General features: G+C 49.2%; 2 protein-coding genes and 1 pseudogene across 6 annotated transcripts in view; all 3 read right to left on the bottom strand.

The window, feature by feature from the left end:
- The window catches only part of MGAT1 (alpha-1,3-mannosyl-glycoprotein 2-beta-N-acetylglucosaminyltransferase), a 44,176-nt gene extending 41,136 nt beyond the window's left edge, over nucleotides 1-3,040 (bottom strand). For 2 of the 4 annotated variants that reach the window (XM_081902894.1, XM_081902892.1), the window contains exons 1-2: nucleotides 2,954-3,040; nucleotides 1,037-1,612 (exon numbers count right to left, since the gene is read on the bottom strand). The gene's annotated coding sequence lies outside the window, so the exon portion shown is untranslated. Of the gene's footprint in view, nucleotides 1-489; nucleotides 648-1,036; nucleotides 1,613-2,953 lie in introns of those variants that run through there. The other 2 variants (XM_081902897.1, XM_081902893.1) reach the window with 2 other exon arrangements.
- Nucleotides 1-18,403, bottom strand: part of LOC309364859 (zinc finger protein RFP-like) — a 260,032-nt gene that overhangs the window by 137,377 nt on the left and 104,252 nt on the right. The gene's annotated exons all lie outside the window — the stretch shown is intronic.
- On the bottom strand, nucleotides 11,428-13,177 carry LOC309364977 (carbohydrate sulfotransferase 5 pseudogene; annotated as a pseudogene). Its single transcript has one exon. The product of its transcript is annotated as a carbohydrate sulfotransferase 5 pseudogene (transcript).

Consider the following 18,403-nt stretch of genomic DNA (forward strand, 5'->3'; position numbering starts at 1 on the left):
TCGTTCCGGAGGTCCATACTTAACCTGAAACTGTTCTTAACCTGAAGCACCACTTTAGCTAATGGGGCCTCCCGCTGCTGCCACGCCGCCGGAGCACGATTTCTGTTCTCATCCTAAAGCAAAGTTCTTAACCTGAAGCACTATTTCTGGGTTAGCGGAGTCTGTAACCTGAAGTGTATGTAACCCGAGGTACCACTGTACTGTGATTATTACAACCATTATAATACTGTGATTACAAAAACAATGATAGGATGTATTGAAACTGAAATATAGATCTGTCTAAAGAAATAAGTACAATCACTCCATAAAGTCAATCTAGAAATATCTCATATCCAAACTAAATGAAGCCTCTAGATCAAATAAATGCAAATTACACCCGACACAACCATATATTATGATAAAGAGAAACAAAGAAACGTATGATCAATGTGCCCAGCATATTTTAGCATATGTGTTCTCCACCAAAGAGATTTCTTCAGAAATACATACCACATTTCTGGACATCTGTTCCTGCAGTGATTATTTTTGTCCTTTCACAGGTCTCAGGCACTACATGCACAAGTGGTCCCTGTCTCTGAATGACTGCAGTTAACCGATACAGGAAAGCACCCAGATCTACCACAGGGTGTATTCAAAAGGCCCTCACACCCTTCCTGTTGCAACAAGATTCAATTGCTGTGAAGGGTTATGTGTGCCTAGCTAATTGGCAGTTCTGCGCCAAGTATAAATTGTGAAAGCCAAACAGATGCACACAAGTCTACTTAACTTACGGTACCTACTTTATTAGGAAAGAAATGGGTCACTACAAACATTAGGGACAAGAGGTACATGAAATCCTACCTACTCACATAACCTATCAAGCTCAGATTTTAACAAATTAAAGGTAAAAAACATGGGGTTTGATTCATTCACTTAATACTGCACTTTCATAACTGAACACATAGTGCATGACATCCAAACACTTGCAAGCTAAACAGAATATGGTTACAGTGCAAAACAAGTGTAAGCTTTGAGTGAATTGCACCTAACTACTCACCTGGAAGGTGTCATATTGCCATAGATATAGGGTGGCCAGCCTAATGTTCTTCTCTCCTGGGGGAGGGGGGTCTCTTGGCACCCCCCTCCCCCTTCAAAGACTCCACCTTGAAGAAACAGTAGAGTGAGATAAGCCAGAAAAAGTCTTCTTTCTTCAATTTCTTACACAGACCCCACTATGCTTAAAGGTAGGGATGAAATGTTCCTGCAGCCTTAGCCACCACTAAAACAAATGGCAGCATGGTCTTCTGGTGCCAGGATAATCCCCTTCAAGTCTTTTTTAAGGCTCGTGTGGAATCTTCCATTTCACAGAGGGGAAGTTCAGTCTTCACAATTGATCATAAACTCCGCTACAGAAAACCCATGGAGCAAAGCACTCTCATTGTCCTCAGTGTCTAGCTGTTCTTCTCAGTTGTCCTTAAGCCTGGTTCCACATCTCTTAGTACCGTAGATTTTTTTTAGACACAATCTCAAAAAAGACACAAGTTCTTGCTGGATTTAAACAATGCCAGTAGGATTCCCTGGTTGGAGGCACAACACTGCGTCACCAATTGTTCTGGCCTCAGTCACCATGGCTCTGTGTAGCATAGAAAACTGGATTAAAAACCTTCTGCCTTTCAAGCAACTACATAAGCCTTGACCACTACCACTAATAATAACAATTATTTATTTGTACCCTGTCCATCTGACTGGGTTGCCCCAGCCACTCTGGGTGGCTTCCAACACTTACAAAAACATAATAAACACAGACTGAGACCAGAACTTTCCCATGAATAACTGTTGCTTCACGCAAACCCAGAAGGGCAGTCATCTAATCATTTCTCTAAAATGTAACCTCTTGCCCGACGCTGAAGGACAGATGGGACCGCTTGTCACACACCTTCCCTCACATAGATTGCAGGGGTCACATAATTAATTAGTGTTTTGATTTGTTGGAAGCTGCCCAGAGTGGCTGGGGGAGCCCAGTCAGATGGGTGGCTTATAAATAAACTCTTATTAATAATATATTATTATAAACAGGGCCATAATAATTTTCTTTATGAGGTAGATTTCTAGCCCACCCTTTATCACAACGGATCCCAGGTCAAAATAACACATATATACTGTACCGGTATCTTGTGTGTGTGTGTACAGTGGTACCTCAGGTTAAGTACTTAATTCGTTCCGGAGGTCCATTCTTAACCTGAAACTGTTCTTAACCTGAAGCACCACTTTAGCTAAAGGTGCCTCCTGCTGCTGCCGCACCGCTGGAGCACGATTTCTGTTCTTATCCTGAAGCAAAGTTCTTAACCCGAGGTACTATTTCTGGGTTTGCAGAGTCTGTAACCCGAGGTGCCACTGCATATATATATATATATGTATGTATATACATACACACACATATATATATATATATATACATATATGAACACACAAACACCAGTGCAGCTTTTAAGATTTGGGGCAGCTACTACCTGTGAGAGAAAACGATCCTGGGCGACCCAGTACCAGGCAGCCTCTTATGCTCACCTATATATATTGTGAGGACAGGGCTACTTATATGCGCTCTTATTGACCAGGGCTGATGGGAGGTCCTATAGGGAAGAGGTCTCCCCTTTAAAAAGTCAAGTGACAGGGCCTTTCGCGGCTCCTTCTCTGCCCCCACCTCCCGGCCGACTGCGAGCAGCCCCTTCGCTTCCCTCAGGCTCGCTCCCTCAGCACAGGCGCTACTAAATACGCGGATAAATAGGGCGCGGGGCGGAGAAGGGCTGCCCCGCTCCCTCCCTCGTGTCCTTCGGTTCCCCCTCCCCTCCGTCCCTTCCCCTCCATACCCCTCCCGGTCCCTCTCTCCCCCGCCCGCCTCACTCTGGGGGGGCCCCGCGCTGCCCCCCCAACTCCTCCGGCGAGAGGGGCGCCCCCCGCCTCCCCGCGCACTGACCGAGGACAACGGCAGCAAACGGCAGCCAGCAGCAGAATTCCAGCCACTTCCGCCAGGCAGCGCCGGAAGCGAACCCATGGCAACCAGGCGTCCCGCCCCCCTCACCCCTCCCGCTTTCGGATTGAGGCCACGCCTCCCTTCCCTCATGCGAGGGCGGAGACTGGAGGGCGGTTTCTTAAGGCGAGCTCGTTCTCGCGGGAGGCCACGCCCTCTTCCCTCCCTCCGCGCTCCGAACCAACGCACGACTCGCAAGGCCGTTCGATTCGGCGCCGGCCACGCCCCCCGTCGCCCTTGACCCGTCGCGTCAAAAGCGTCACCTCTTCCGTAAGGAGGACGGGGGAAGCGCGGCGGGTGACGTCGCTCTCGCCTCAGAAATATGTATATTCACGCGCGCGCTTGCTTGAAGGGACGTAAAACGACGTAGGTAGGACTCGCCGCCCCTCCCCATTTGCTTTCCTCCAATCCGCCGCCCAGCAGCCCGCACCAGACACGCCCACATTTGGGAACCGCCCCCTCCATCTTCCTACTTGGTTTCAAGGGCTGGTTTTTTCCTCCAGTCGCGTCTCCGTCCGTGTGCCTCTTGCGCCCCCTGGCGGTTCAGAATAATCATTTCAGAATAATCAAACCAGAGCTTCCGTATATAGAACGCCAATTGTCCCTAGAAGAACTCTGTGTTTTTATATCCAGTTGTGGCCGCATGGTGTATATGCCCATGCATACTAAACATTTACTGGCACGCATCATGAGCCTCCAAATTGTACCGATGGCACTGGCTCCCACTGTCCCTGGCATCTGTGTCCCTTCTCTCTCCTCCCTGCCTATCCATAAGGAACTCGAGAGACAGCATGTCTCAGAGAGGACCACAATTTCTCTCAAACTGCAGACCCTCCAAGTATCCCTATTTTCCAGGTTCAGATAGGTAGCTGTGTTGGTCTGACGTGGTCAAATTAAATAACAAAATTAAATTTTTATTTGTTTTCCAGGCAGAGACAGTCCTGGATTTATAGAAGCCATCCCAAGTTGATGACTAACCTGATCTCGATTTTTGACAGAATTACAAGCCTGGTAGATGAAGGGAACGCAGTGGATATAGCCTACCTTGATTTCAGCAAGGCATTTGACAAGGTGCCCCATGATATTTTTGTAAAGAAGCTGGTAAAATGCGGTCTTGACTATGCTACCACTCAGTGGATTTGTAACTGGCTGACTGACTTAACCCAAAGGGTGCTCATCAATGGTTCCTCTTCATCCTGGAGAAGAGTGACTAGTGGGGTGCCACAGGGTTCTGTCTTGGGCCCGGTCTTATTCAACATCTTTATCAACGACTTGGATGATGGACTCAAGGGCATCCTGATCAAATTTGCAGATGACACCAAACTGGGAGGGGTGGCTAACACCCCAAAGGACAGGATCACACTTCAAAATGACCTTGACAGATTAGAGAACTGGGCCAAAACAAACAAGATGAATTTTAACAGGGAGAAATGTAAAGTATTGCACTTGGGCAAAAAAAATGAGAGGCACAAATACAAGATGGGTGACACCTGGCTTGAGAGCAGTACATGTGAAAAGGATCTAGGAGTCTTGGTTGACCACAAACTTGACATGAGCCAACAGTGAGACGCGGCAGCTAAAAAAGCCAATGCAATTCTGGGCTGCATCAGTAGGAGTATAGCATCTAGATCAAGGGAAGTAATAGTGCCACTGTATTCTGCTCCGGTCAGACCTCACCTGGAGTACTGTGTCCAGTTCTGGGCACCACAGTTCAAGAAGGACACTGACAAACTGGAACGTGTCCAGAAGAGGGCAACCAAAATGGTCAAAGGCCTGGAAACGATGCCTTATGAGGAATGGCTAAGGGAAATGGGCATGTTTAGCCTGGAGAAGAGGAGGTTAAGGGGTGATATGATAGCCATGTTCAAATATATAAAAGGATGTCACCTAGAGGAGGGAGAAAGGTTGTTTTCTGCTGCTCCAGAGAAGCGGACACGGAGCAATGGATCCAAACTACAAGAAAGAAGATTCCACCTAAGCATTAGGAAGAACTTCCTGACAGTAAGAGCTGTTCGACAGTGGAATTTGCTGCCAAGGAGTGTGGTGGAGTCTCCTTCTTTGGAGGTCTTTAAGCAGAGGCTTGACAACCATATGTCAGGAGTGCTCTGATGGTGTTTCCTGCTTGACAGGGGGTTGGACTTGATGGCCCTTGTGGTCTCTTCCAACTCTATGATTCTATGATTTGATTCCAGAATGCCCCACTTTTCCTTAAAGGTAAAGGGACCCCTGACTATTGGGTCCAGTCGTGGCCAACTCTGGGGTTGCGGTGCTCATATCGCTTTATTGGCGAGGGAGCTGGCGTACAGCTTCCGGGTCATGTGGCCAGTATTTTTCTTGATTTATTTGATTGGGGGGGGCAGCTGCCCCACTCCCCCTTTGACTATGCCCATAGCATGTTTGTTGCACAGGGATTGTTCCTGCTGTCCATTGGTCCTATTGGTAAATGCAGGCATGCCTTCGAGATATTGCGGGGTTCCTTTCCTGGCCACTGCAATAAAGCGAATATTGCAATAAAGCAAGTCACATAATTCCCCCCACCAGTGCACATAAAAGTTACGTTTACATTATACTGTAGTCTGTTAAGTGTGCAATAGCACTATGTTTTTTTAAAAACCAATGTATATACTTTAATTAAAAAAATACTTTATTGCTAAAAAATGGTAACCGTCATCTGAGCCTTCAGCAAGTCAGGCTGATGGAGGGTCTTGACTCGATGTTGATGGCTGCTGACTCCTCCAGTCCTTCATTTTGTGTGTGTGTTTTAAAAGCCATATCTGCGAAGCACAATAAAGCGCTTCCAACATAGAGCTGGAAGGGACCATGAGGTCCAACCCCTTGCAATGGAGGAATCTTCCATCCTACATGGGGCTTAATCCTGCAACCCTGAGATTAAGAGTCTCATGCTCTACCAGCTGAGCTATGGAGGCTGCTCATTAAAATGAGGTATGCCTGTAATGCAGACATCCCCAAACTCGGCCCTCCAGCTGTTTTGGTACTACAACTCCCAACATCCCTAGCTAACAGGACCAGTGGTCAGAAGGGGCCTGATACAGGGAATTCTGCAGCTGAACTTACAATATTCTGTTTGTAAGAGAGAGAGAAAAAGGCAAAGGACCCCTGGATGGTTAAGTCCAGTCAAAGGCGACTATGGGGTTGCGGCGCTCATCTCGCTTTCAGGCCGAGGGAGCCGGCGTTTGTCTGCAGACAGCTTTCTGGGTTGTGTGGCCAACAGGACTAAATGAGTTCTGGTGCAATGGAACAACATGACGGAAACAAGAGCTCATGAAAAATGCCATTTACCTTCCTGCCACAGCAATACCTATTTATCTACTTGCATTGGTGTCCTTTTGAACTGCTAGGTAGGCAGGAGCTGGGACCAAGCAACGGGAGCAATGGGGATTCAAACCTCCGACCTTCTGATCGGCATGCCCAAGAGGCTCAGTGATTTAGACTGCAGCGCCACCAGCATCCCTGTTTGTAGCAATAGTCCTTCGCAATGGCGAACTTAAAGTTGCCATCTAGTAGTCCCTAGTAGTAGGGACACGGGTGGTGCTGTGGGTTAAAACACAGAGCCTAGGACTTGCTGATCAGAAGGTTGGCGGTTCGAATCCCCATGACGGGGTGAGCTCCCGTTGCTTGGTCCCTTCTCCTGCCAACCTAGCAGTTTGAAAGCACGTCAAAGTGCAAGTAGATAAATAGGTACTGCTCCGGCGGGAAGGTAAACAGCGTTTCCGTGCACTGCTCTGGTTTGCCAGATGTGGCTTAGTCATGCTGGCCACATGACCCGGAAGCTGTACGCCGGCTCCCTTGGCCAATAAAGCAAGATGAGCGCCGCAACCCCAGAGTCGGCCACGACTGGACCTAATGATCAGGGGTCCCTTTAGTAGTCATTGGCTCTGGCGCCACCTACTGTTGGGCTCCCTGCCCACCACCCTACCAGTTTCAATGGACATCAGCCAACAAACGGGCATATGTCTAGCTGGGTGGGCGGGGGATGGTGGTGGGGTTAGTGGCAGCGGCAGGGGATGGGGAAGGGAGTTGTTGCCTTCCTAGAGGCATCTAGTTAGCCATTCGACTGTTGCTTGACCAGTGGTACCTTTCGTGTGGTTGCACAGAGCCCCACAAGGGATGCAGCCACAGTGCATTTGCCCTCTCTCAAAAAGGCAAACAAAAATTGGCACCGCTTTCTCTACTCGGATATGGGAGAGAGCCTCTAACAAGACAGGTGTTTTTAATTGGACGGATGATTGTTAGCAGAAGCGTTTGCAATGGAAAAGTCAGGCTGGCTTCTTCCCAGTGAACCCGTAGAGTGATACCAGAGTTTGCAGTGGCCCATGAAACCAAAAGCTTAAACTCAGCTATTATTCTTCATTAACTATGTGCATGGATTAACTCTGTGCATTTTGCAGTTCTGGGAATATTGTTTTTAAAGCCGTTTGACAAACTTCCTTTGGATCAATGGGCGGGAACAGCTTTTGTCTGTGGGGCTTTTTAGTTTAGAGAAAAGACAACAAAGGAGGGGTTGATGGGCAGAGATGGGCTTATAAATCTATTTGTGCTGGTTGGGCAGAGGAGGGGTGCTGGAGAGAGAATACCTTCCTTCCTTCCTTCAAAATCCTAGGCAGCCAACCGACACAAAAAGATGGCGTTTCTTATGTGTAATGGTCACATCGCCACCGTACATTTAAAGCACATTTGAAGGGCCTGGCTTCTCCCAAAGAATTATGGGAACTGTAGTTTGTCAAGGCTGTTGGGAATTGCAGTTCCTGAGAGGGGTAAACTATGGTTCCTAGGATTCTTGTGTGGGGAAGCCATGTGCTTGAAATGTGGGTGTTGTGGATGGACTTCCGAAAGCCAACAGTGTCTGCCAACAGTGATTAGCCCTTGTAGCTAAAGCCACTTCCGCCCGGCAGAGGAGGTGGAATTGCGGGCGTCACGACCACACCACGCGCTTGGTGGCTGAAGCCCAGCCCCCACGTGATTGGAGGGATCCCTGGCCACGTCACCCCCCTGGCCAGCCAATTGGCTGGCTCTGGGGGCATGGCCTGCCCTATTTAATGCAGGCATGGCTGGGGATCTCCCTCTTTTCCCGCCTATCAGCTATTTCTGTTTCCCACCCTCCCGCCCTTTAAGGTTTTCGTTCCTTGACCTTGCTTTGGACCTTGGTTGGTCGCTGTTGAAGGGCCTGGTAGGAATTTTTCTACTTGGCAAATTGGCACCAGCCACTTGGTTTTCGCCTACCTCGTAGCAAATCGTCACAACTTCCTTGGTATTGGTGGTTAGGCATTGGTATTGTTTTGTAGATGGAAGAGGGGAGAAAGCGCCATTACCTGCCCCGCATATTGAAGGGTAGTCCGGTAAAGGATTCTGGGGGACGTGGCCCTGCCCAAAGCCTATGGAGGTGAGGGCCTAAGGCACGGCCCCCGAGCGGTGACCCCGGGGGCGTTCCTAGTTGATTTGCATCAGCAGGACTCCCCCTACTGGTGGTTAACCCTTCCCGGACTTCAAGCGGACGAGCTGAAGCCGGATATAGTCGGTTAGGACCAATGCCTAAGCCAATACCGCTCATCACCTGTAACCAATAAAGTTGTGGCCTTATTTAGCCCATTAACCTTCATAATTGTGTCATGTGTCTTTATTTCCACTGGGGGGGGGGACGGGAACTCGCCACGCAAATGGAACCTCCAAGTCCAGCGACGACTCAGCTTCTTCATTGGGGATGGTCAATCTGTGGCCTTTGAGATGTTTTTGGGCTCCGACTCCCATCAGCCCCAGCTAGCATAGCCCATTGTCATGGGTGACAGGAGTTGTAGTATAACAACATCTGGCCGACCCCAGCTCTAAACTGCATGCTAGGAACAAAGAGCATCACTCTTTGGGGATGCCCAGAATCTTCCGGGTCTTGGTTCGATCCAACAGGGCAGGTCTTTATGTTCTTTTAAAGCAGAGGCTCGTGGTTGGATGATTGCGGTATGAAGGGAGGGAGGGACCTCCCTGCACCTTTATAGCAGAGGGGTGAGAGGGCCCTGTAGCTCTTCAGATGTTGCTGGGCAACTCCCATCATCTCTGACCATTGGTCATGCTGGCTGGGGCGGATGGCAGATGGAGGCCAGCAACGTTGGAGGGGGCTGGACTAGATGACCCTGGGGGCCTCTTCCGATTCTGTACAGTGGTACCTTGGGTTGAGTACCTAATTCGTTCCGGAGGTCCGTTCTTAACCTGAAACTGTTCTTAACCTGAAACACCACTTTAGCTAATGGGGCCTCCCGCTGCTGCCAAGCTGCCACACGATTTCTGTTCTCATCCTGAAGCAAAGTTCTTAACCCGAGGATTATTTCTGGGTTAGCGGAGTCTGTAACCTGAAGCGTCTGTAACCTGAAGCGTATGTAACCCGAGGTACCACTGTAATTCTATAAATATCTGCAATCCCTTTGGAGGAACCTTCTGGGGTTATCACATGCCAGCTTGTGGGCAGGGTCAAATGCAAAAGTGGGTGGGGGCGGGCGATGGATGTTATTTTTGTCCTTTGTACAGTAGGCGACTTCCTTCACGGTCAAACACCCCTCTCTGTTTTCCATCAGGCAAGCAGGAAGCACGAGCAGGGTTCAAGGACTCATTCCAACCAGGCAAAAGCTAATAATAATAATAATAATAATAATAATAATAATAATAATAAACAACTTTTATTTATATCCTGCCCTCTACAGCTGAAGTCAGGCTCAGGGCGGCTAACATCAAATATATAACATTAGTATAAAATCAAACAGTAATTAAATTACCTCCTAAAAACAGGTCAAAATCAAATTAAAGTCTAATTAGATGGCTTTCCACATGGTTAGGGTTGGGAACAGTAAGTGCTCATCGGCCCAACTGTTTACGATGATCTTATATGGGCCTGTGAGAATGCTGGGGGGCCTCTTTCATATTAGTTCTTATGCAAAAAGCAAAGGGGAGTCAGGCTGAGCCCTGACCAAAGTTCCACCAAGCTGGGGCCAAGGCCGAAAAGGCCCTGGCCCTGATCGAGGCCAGCCTAATCTCTCTGAGGCCCTGGATCTCCAAGGTGTTATTATTTGTAGACTGTAAGGTCCTCCGTGGGGCGTACCAGGAGAGGCGGTCCCGTAGGTACGAGGGTCCTAGGCCGTATAGGGCTTTAAAGGAAGCGGGAGAAGGGTGTGGCTCAGGAGGGCGTGCCCTGGGGAGAGTCGCAAGGGCCAGACAGAGAACCAGAGGGGGCCAAATCTAAGGTTCCCCATTCCTGCTTTAACAGGATCCTGACGCACAGGAATTGAACAGGCCATGCTTCCCCCACCGCGCCCCTTGTTCTCATGCCAGGAGAAGCTTCAACCGCTTGATTTCTCCAGATTAAAGTAGCCTACGACAACGTGGCAGAAACCTGAACATGGAGGCTGCAGGGGGTTCTTCAGTTGTGTGTACATATAAGGGAGTCTCTCCTGTTTCGGAAGGCCTGCTTCAGTTTTGGAACCCGTTCAGTGTCAAGAAAGAGCAGCCAAACTACCCGTGACTAAGCTTTCCCTGGGAGGCTTCCTAAAGCAGCATGGGTTTAAGGGTTCTTCTGGCGAACAAGGAAAGTACCGGAAGGAAGGAAGGAAGGAAGGAAGGAAGGAAGGAAGGAAGGAAGGAAGGAGCAGTTTCCCCAGGAGCCTCTCCTTTCCATACGCTCCATAGGTTTGCATCCAATGAAGGAGGTGTTTTCTCTCCCGCTTGGACTACTGCAACGCGCTCTACGTGGGGCTACCTTTGAAGGTGACCCGGAAACTGCAACTAATCCAGAATGCGGCAGCTAGACTGGTGACTGGGGGTGGCCGCCAAGACCACATAACACCGGTCCTGAGAGACCTGCATTGGCTCCCAGTATGTTTCCGAGCACAATTCAAAGTGTTGGTGCTGACCTTTAAAGCCCTAAACGGCCTCGGTCCAGTATACCTGAAGGAGCGTCTCCACCCCCATCGTTCAGCCCAGACACTGAGGTCCAGCTCCGAGGGCCTTCTGGCGGTTCCCTCACTGCAAAAAGTGAGGTTACAGGGAACCAGGCAGAGGACCTTCCTGGTAGTGGCGCCCGCCCTGTGGAATGACTTCCCATCAGATGTCAAGGAAATAAAAAACTATCTGACTTTTAGAAGACATCTGAAGGCAGCTCTGTTCAGGGAAGCTTTTAATGTTTGAAGTTTTATACTGTTTTAATTGTTCTGTTGAAAGCCGCCCAGAGTGGTTGGGGAAACCACATAATAATAATAATATTTATTCCTACAGAAGCTCCTGCCACAATAAATATGTTAGGCTGGTCTTTAGATTGTCACAGAGATCTTGGCTTGCTTTTGCAATGGCAGAATTAGTGTGGTGTTGAAGGAAAAAAATCTATATTCTCCATCAATTAATGAGATGAGAACTTGTGTCTGAAAATGATTAGAAGGGAGAGAAGAATTTGGTGAAGTCTTTATGGGCGGGAGACAGGTTCTCACTTCCTCACTCTGTGCTTACCTTCCTTTTGAGATGACCAAGGGGTGTTTGCCAACGTTCTTTCTCCTATTCTGCAAATCATCTCATCAGCATTCTGTGTTCGGCAGCTTTCCCAGGTGTTTGTGTTTTAGTTGAAAGGCCAGGGTGGAGGGGCTTTTTTAGATTAGGAAGAGCAGGCAGCCAGGGTGGCTGCAAGTGCTGGAGAAACAGGGAAGGAGAAGAAAACACACGCCACCCTCAGCCACCCACCTCCCAACAACAAGGTACCCTGAAAAACCTGCACCCACCAAAATGCGAATGGAATTTGCATGTGCCGTGAGAATGAGTTAGAACCTCATTCACAGAAGAATAAAACTTCAGAGGAAATTGGAGGACAGATTGCAGCACATTACCATTGTAGAATATAGTGGGCATTCTTTGAGCAAATATCTCCAGAGATCCCCTCCAGTGTAAGGCGAGGCTGTGGCTAGGGGGTTCCATTTCATCCTTCCTCTTCTCCCTCGCATTATAGCCCATCTGCATGGGACTTAATTTTTTTCTTTGGGAAGGACAAGGTCTTTCGTCAAATCTCTCTGCTCCTCCTCTGATGCAGCTGGCTTGTAGCCAAAGACTTCCATGGCTTCCTTGCAGATGCTTTGAACGTCTTGCACCTCCTGGAAGCTGAGGTGCTTCCTCCAAGCTTGGGAAGCCACCTTGGCATTTTTCTGTATCTCCAAGGGGTCCAGGCTGGAGATGCCAGGCTTCTGGTCACTGTAGGTGGTGGGCCAGTGAGTTATGTTGTAGACCCAGGTCTCGAGCCTATGGGAGGAAGTCAGGCCGGTGAACTGGTACCACTTGGCCAGGTGCTCCAGAGGGTCCCTCACCAGGTCTTCATACCGCGTCAGGAGGTATCGCCCCCTCAAGTCTGGAGGCATGCGGTGCAGGGCCGTGAGGTACATTTCGGCCTGGGCGCGGCAGACCCTGTGCATGACTCCGAGGGTGCTGGGAGTGCTGTTGACGGCATTGCCGATGACCAGGTCATCGGGGTGAAGAGACACGGCCTGGCGGGATGCGTACACGGCGCGAGGGTCCCTGACCAAGTGGATTACCCGGAGATGAAGGGATGGATCTGTCAGGAGCGGGTAAAGCGCTTCCATCTGGAAGAAGCGGACGGCTTTCACCACCACGTGGCTGTAGGTGGCACAGGCCTCAGAAATCTTCTCAAAGGGCGTTTGGCCACACCGGGACTCGCACTCCTTCACCCCGATGATGTCAGAGCGTCGGAAGGCCTCGCAGGCCGGAGGGGAGCAGAGCGCCCTGCTCATGGGCCACATGAAGAGCTGGTAGACCATGCTGGGCTCCTCGATGTAGGCAAGGAGGGGCCCCATGTCGCAGAGGAAGACGGAGCGCAGCAAGTCCCTCAGGGGCCCCTGGAGGAGTTCGGGGCTGGCCCAGGGCAGGCGATGCCACACGTGCTTGGCTGGCTCCATCATGTAGAAGACCGAGGGGTTCTGGCTGAAGAGCTGCCCTGCGAAGGTTGAGCCGGAACGCCAGCTGGAAAGGATCAGCACATGGGTCTGGGTGGGAGCCGAGACTCCTTCCTGGGGCCCGAGCCTTCTCCAGGATGAGAACAAGAGGAGCAGCAGCAGCGCCGAGACAATGAGAAACTGGGCGGTGTTGATTCTGATGAGCATTTTTGCTGGTGGAAGAGAGGGACCTGCAGGTGAGAGGCGGAACAAGAGTTAGAGACATATGAAGGGGGGAGGGCCTTGCAACAAAATGTTGCAGTATGGAGTGCTTTGCAATTGGAGGATCCAGGCAATCAATTTCACTCACCCCTCCCCGATTTTCCTCTTTGCCCTCCTCTGTCAGCCAACCAGCATTCCATGCACACTAAGCATGCTCACTTTCCATTGGACTGTTTTGGAGTTCCCCTTCTGTTTAGGTAAAAAAAAAGAGGTTTAAAGACTGTCTGAAGGCATATCTTAAAAAATGTAGTATATACACTGACAACTGGGGAAACAGTGGCCTGTGAGTGCTCCAATTGGAGAAGAGCCTTTACCAAAGGTGTCATGGGCTTTGAAGACACTCAAACTCAGGATGAAAGGGAGAAACGTGCTAAGAGGAAGGCACGCTTGGCAAATCCACACCGTGATCAACTCCTGCCCGGAAACCAATGTCCCCACTGTGGAAGGACGTGTGGATCCAGAATTGGCCTCCACAGTCACTTTTGGAGTCATTGTTAAAACCATGTTTATGGAAGACAATCTTACTCGGCTACGAGTGATCGCTGAAGAAGCAGATGCAGCAGCAGCAGCAGAAGAAAGTGGTTTCTCTCTCCATTTTGAGCTGGGAGGGTTTACTAATCGACAATTTATGCCCTGCGACAGATGCAGTGGTACCTCGGCTTACAGAAATAGTACCTCGGGTTAAGAACTTTGCCTCAAGTGGGAGCGGGAGACATGAGGAACTCTAAGGATGTTATGAAATTTTGTAAAAACAAAGCAACACTGTTTATTAATATTGTATTTCTTTTCTAAAAACTCCAATAAATATCTATTAAAAAAAAAAAAGAACTTTGCTTCAGGATGAGAACAGAAATCGTGCGGCGGCAGCCGGAGGCCCCATTAGCTAAAGTGGTACCTCAGGTTAAGAACGGACCTCCAGAACGAATTAAGTTCTTAACCCAAGGTACCACTGTACATTGAAATGATTTCTGTGGCCACATCTCACTTTTGTCCCTAGGGGACATTTAAACATAACATTATCAGTGCAGACCAGAATAGGACAATGAGATGGTTTTCTCTCTACCCTTTGGATATCTACATGTCTCTTCCCTTGTTTCCTCCTTCCAACAATGTCAGCAGTAAACCACCCTGAGCAAGTTGGCGTTTACTCTTTATTATCAAAAACCGGATCTGCATGATCTCGTCTTTCTCCTACTTAGACTTTTGAGTCCCCCCCCACACCTAAAATAGTGCAGCAATGACTAAAGGTCTGTCTCTACTTTTCCTGGGATAGATAAGGGAGCCAGTTTTACCTTCTGTTGCAGCTGGCGCTACCTCTCTCAGATGGCTTTTGTTCCTGTTTGAAGAATGAAGCTCCCCTTGAAGAGGACTATTGCGCCTTTCTCTCCCTCTCTGTGTGCTCAAAGGGTGTACTCAGCCCTGGAGGAAAATGATAATCTGGGGCCATGCAGGAAAAACAAACAAGAATGCTCCGGGCATCTTCAAAACAATGTCTGGAACAGCTACAAAAAAAACAAAACCCTATCAGTATCACCCATAAAAGGAAGTATCTTGGTTTCTAATATCTAGAGGGCCATGGGTTATGGGAACAGTTCAATATTGGTCTTTCCTGCCCATCCTCTACATGCTCTCAGTCTAAGGTAAAGGTAAAGGGACCCCTGAGCATTAGGTCCAGTCGTGACCGATTCTGGGGTTGCGGTGCTCATCTCGCTTTATTGGCCGAGGGAGCCGGCGTACAGCTTCCAGGTCATGTGGCCAGCATTACTAAACCGCTTCTGGTGAACCAGAGCAGCGCACGGAAATGCTGTTTACATTCCCGCCGGAGCGGTACTTATTTATCTACTTGCACTTTGACGTGCTTTTGAACTGCTAGGTAGGCGGGATTCGAACTGCCAACCTTCTGATCGGCAAGTCATAGGCTCTGTGGTTTAACCCACAGCGCCACCCGAGTCCCCCTCAGTCTAAGGTATCCAGGTGCAAAAGAGGACAAGGGGTTCCTGCACCTTTAGCAGTTGCGCTGAAGATTATTAAAGGTGCAAGAGCGCAGTTCTCTCTTTCGTATCTGGCCATCCTAGGTGGTTGCAGCGGGGGATGTCCAACGATAAGAGAAACAGGAAACTGCTGATGCCTGCAGATTTGTCCCATATCCAGAATGGAAATCAATCAAGCAAATACAATTGGTATCTATTATTCAGCACCTGAACCTGAGGTTCTCCCCACCTCTACTTAAGAGCTGCATTATCAGGGGACATTTTCTCCATTGCTCCATGCAGTCATTGAAGGAGTTTTTCTGGGTACTTGTAGAAGTGCCAGCTCCCCTATGGATTCCCTGAAACTTTGCTGCAACACTCTCTGACTTTGTTACTTCTTGGCTCTCCCTTTGGGGCTCATCAAGAGACTCCCGCTTGCTAAAGAAATGAATGCTTGTTTACAGTCTCCGTTCTCATAAATAGCAAGCGGCATTAAGAAGAAACAGGGCTCTCCAGTGTTGCCATCCCCAGCAGAGAGACACTAACAAGGCCCGCTGTGCCACATGGTGGCAATTAATGAGGAATGGTGGGGTGCAGTAATGGCTTCTAGTAGGGACGTCATTTCACTCCCAGCTCATTCAACCTTCTCTATAGACAGAGATGGCCTAAACAGACATGGCTCTGGAGACCTGTCATTGGACCGGCAACATCTCAGATATTAATTTAATAGGAGAAGACCCATTGGGGGGTATGTTTGTTAACTCCTTCCTGTTGTGCTGTTCCCGCAGCCTAAATCATCATCGTTGATGCTGCAGATACCCGTCTTTTTAGTCCATGGAGCTGTTTAGATCAGGGAAGTAAAAGAGGGCAGGAATGGGCAATCTCTAGCTTCCCCCTCCCCCACTTGTTGAAGGCCACGTTCATGCAGGGCCCACATGCCACAGAATCATCGAATTATGCATTTGGGAGGAACTGAGGGTCATCCTAGTCTAACCCTCTGGAATGCGGGAATCTCAACCAAAGCATCCATGATTGGTGGCCATCAAACCTCCAGTTTGAAACCTCCAAGGAAGGAGAAGCCACCACCTCCTGAGTAGCCTACAGTCTTTTAGGCACCATACTTAAAATCATTTTACACCCTTGGGCTTTTGGCAGCTAATGATATGTCTGGGGTTCTGAGACTGCGGCCTTTGTATGTGTTTCCTAAGGAGATACTGGAGATATTTAAATGCACCTCCTCAAACTGGGGGAGCAGGGAGGGGGGAGAAACCTGGCAGATGAAAGTCAAGGCACTTACAAATGGCTTGTTTTGTTGAGCCTTCATCCTGATTTATTTGCAGGGAGATTAGACCATGTTGGCTATTTAGTGAGCATTCATCCTGATTTGTTTGCCAGGAGGTCTGATGATGCTGTGTCAAAACAAGCGTTAACCCACACTTCCCCATGTGCCTTTCCAAATCCATTCTGGGTCTTCCATCTGGACTCTGGAGCAAATTAGTGGGGAGATGAAAGGGAGGGGAGTTTTGTTGCGCAAGCGGAAATCTTTGCACAAACGGAACAGGGTGGTTGGCGACAACCCCACAGAGCTCCCTAAACGCAGCACATTGCAGTTATAACTATGGTGCTGCTTCCAGATGGATGTTTATCATGGGATGGGTGCTTCTCATCTATGCAAAAATATTTTTGAAGTGTAAGGTAAAGGTAAAGGGAGCCCTGACCATTAGGTCCAGTCGCGGCAGACTCTGGGGTTGCAGCACTTATCTTGCTTTATTGGCCCAGGGAGCCAGCGTACAGCTTCCAGGTCATGTTGCCAGCATGACTAAGCTGCTTCTGGCGAACCGGAGCAGCACACGGAAACGCCGTTTACCTTCCCGCTGGAGCAGTACCTATTTATCTACTTGCACTTTAACGTGCTTTTGAACTGCTAGATTGGCAGGAGCAGGGACCGTGCAACGGGAGCTCACCCCGTCGCGGGGATTGGAACCGCCAACCTTCTGATCGGCAAGTCCTAGGCTCTGTGGTTTAACCCACAGCGCCACCCGCGTCCCTTTTTCTTGAAGTGTAGATGCCATCAAAACACCAGTCCAGGAGAACTGCAAGTCCAGTTACAGAAGTTCAGCTGAGGCTGTTGCCACCTTGTGGCAGAATGCTAATGACTGCTGGTTGTCAGGGGCAGGACTGAGGAGGAATGGTGGGGGCCGACCCCCTTCTCCTGAACCTTCCCAAGGGCAGGAAGACAGCATTGATTTAGAACAGTGGTTTGCAGATGGGCATAGTCCAGAGGGGGAAAGCTGGGAAATACTGGGTGAGGAACAGCTAGTAGAGGAAACACCAGGAGAGAGAGAGCTGGCAGATTCAGAGTCCTTGGAAAGCATTCCTGACCCGCCCCCGCCCCCTTTGCCTAAGACTAGACAGGCGTTGAGAGTGATAGAACAGAGAGCTCAGCTGCAAGAAGCTCAGATTACCTGACGTGGGAGTGACGTATATTAAGGGGGACGGAGGGGGTGAACCTGTACTGGGAGCAATGCCATTTCTAGAGAGATATGCATTCCTTTGTCTCTGGGTGTGATTATTAAAGAAACTAACTGGTAAGAACGCTCCTTTCATTTGATCTGCTTATTTACTGCCACCGGGGGAGGGATCCGATTCCCCGAAGCCTGAGACTGGTATGTGAGGGTCATCTAGGGCCCTTCCAGAATGGTGGCCTTTTGCAGGTGTATCTTGCAACTCGTCCACATGATAATGTGGTTGCTTTGATACTTGAGATGTTTTAGGACCCACCCTGAGAACATGAGAAGAAGCCTGCTGGATCAGGCCAATGACTCATCTAGTCCAGCATCCCGTTCTCACAGCGGCCACCCAGATGTCCCACAAGCAGGGACTCAAGCACAAGAGCACTCCACCTCCTGCAATATCCAGCAAATGGCATCCAGAAGCATTACTGCCTCTGAACTTTGAGCCAGAGTGTATCTGTCATGGCCAGCAGCCATTGATAGCCTTCTTGGGGCTGTAATTTGCTTTAAACTGCGTTCTGTCTCCTAGCTTTGGTGCACGTAGAAGAGTATTCCTCCCCCTCCTTTTCCCTTCTCTCTTTTCCCATATACAGTCATACCTCATGTTACGTTTGCTTCAGGTTGCGCATTTTTAGGTTGCATCCCGCGGCGACCTGGAAGTACCAGGAAGGGTTACTTCCGGGTTTCACCACTCGTGCATGCGAAGAC

The sequence above is a fragment of the Podarcis melisellensis genome (genome assembly GCF_964234715.1).
Source record: "Podarcis melisellensis genome assembly, chromosome: 2".
Taxonomy (NCBI): Eukaryota; Metazoa; Chordata; class Lepidosauria; order Squamata; family Lacertidae; genus Podarcis; species Podarcis melisellensis.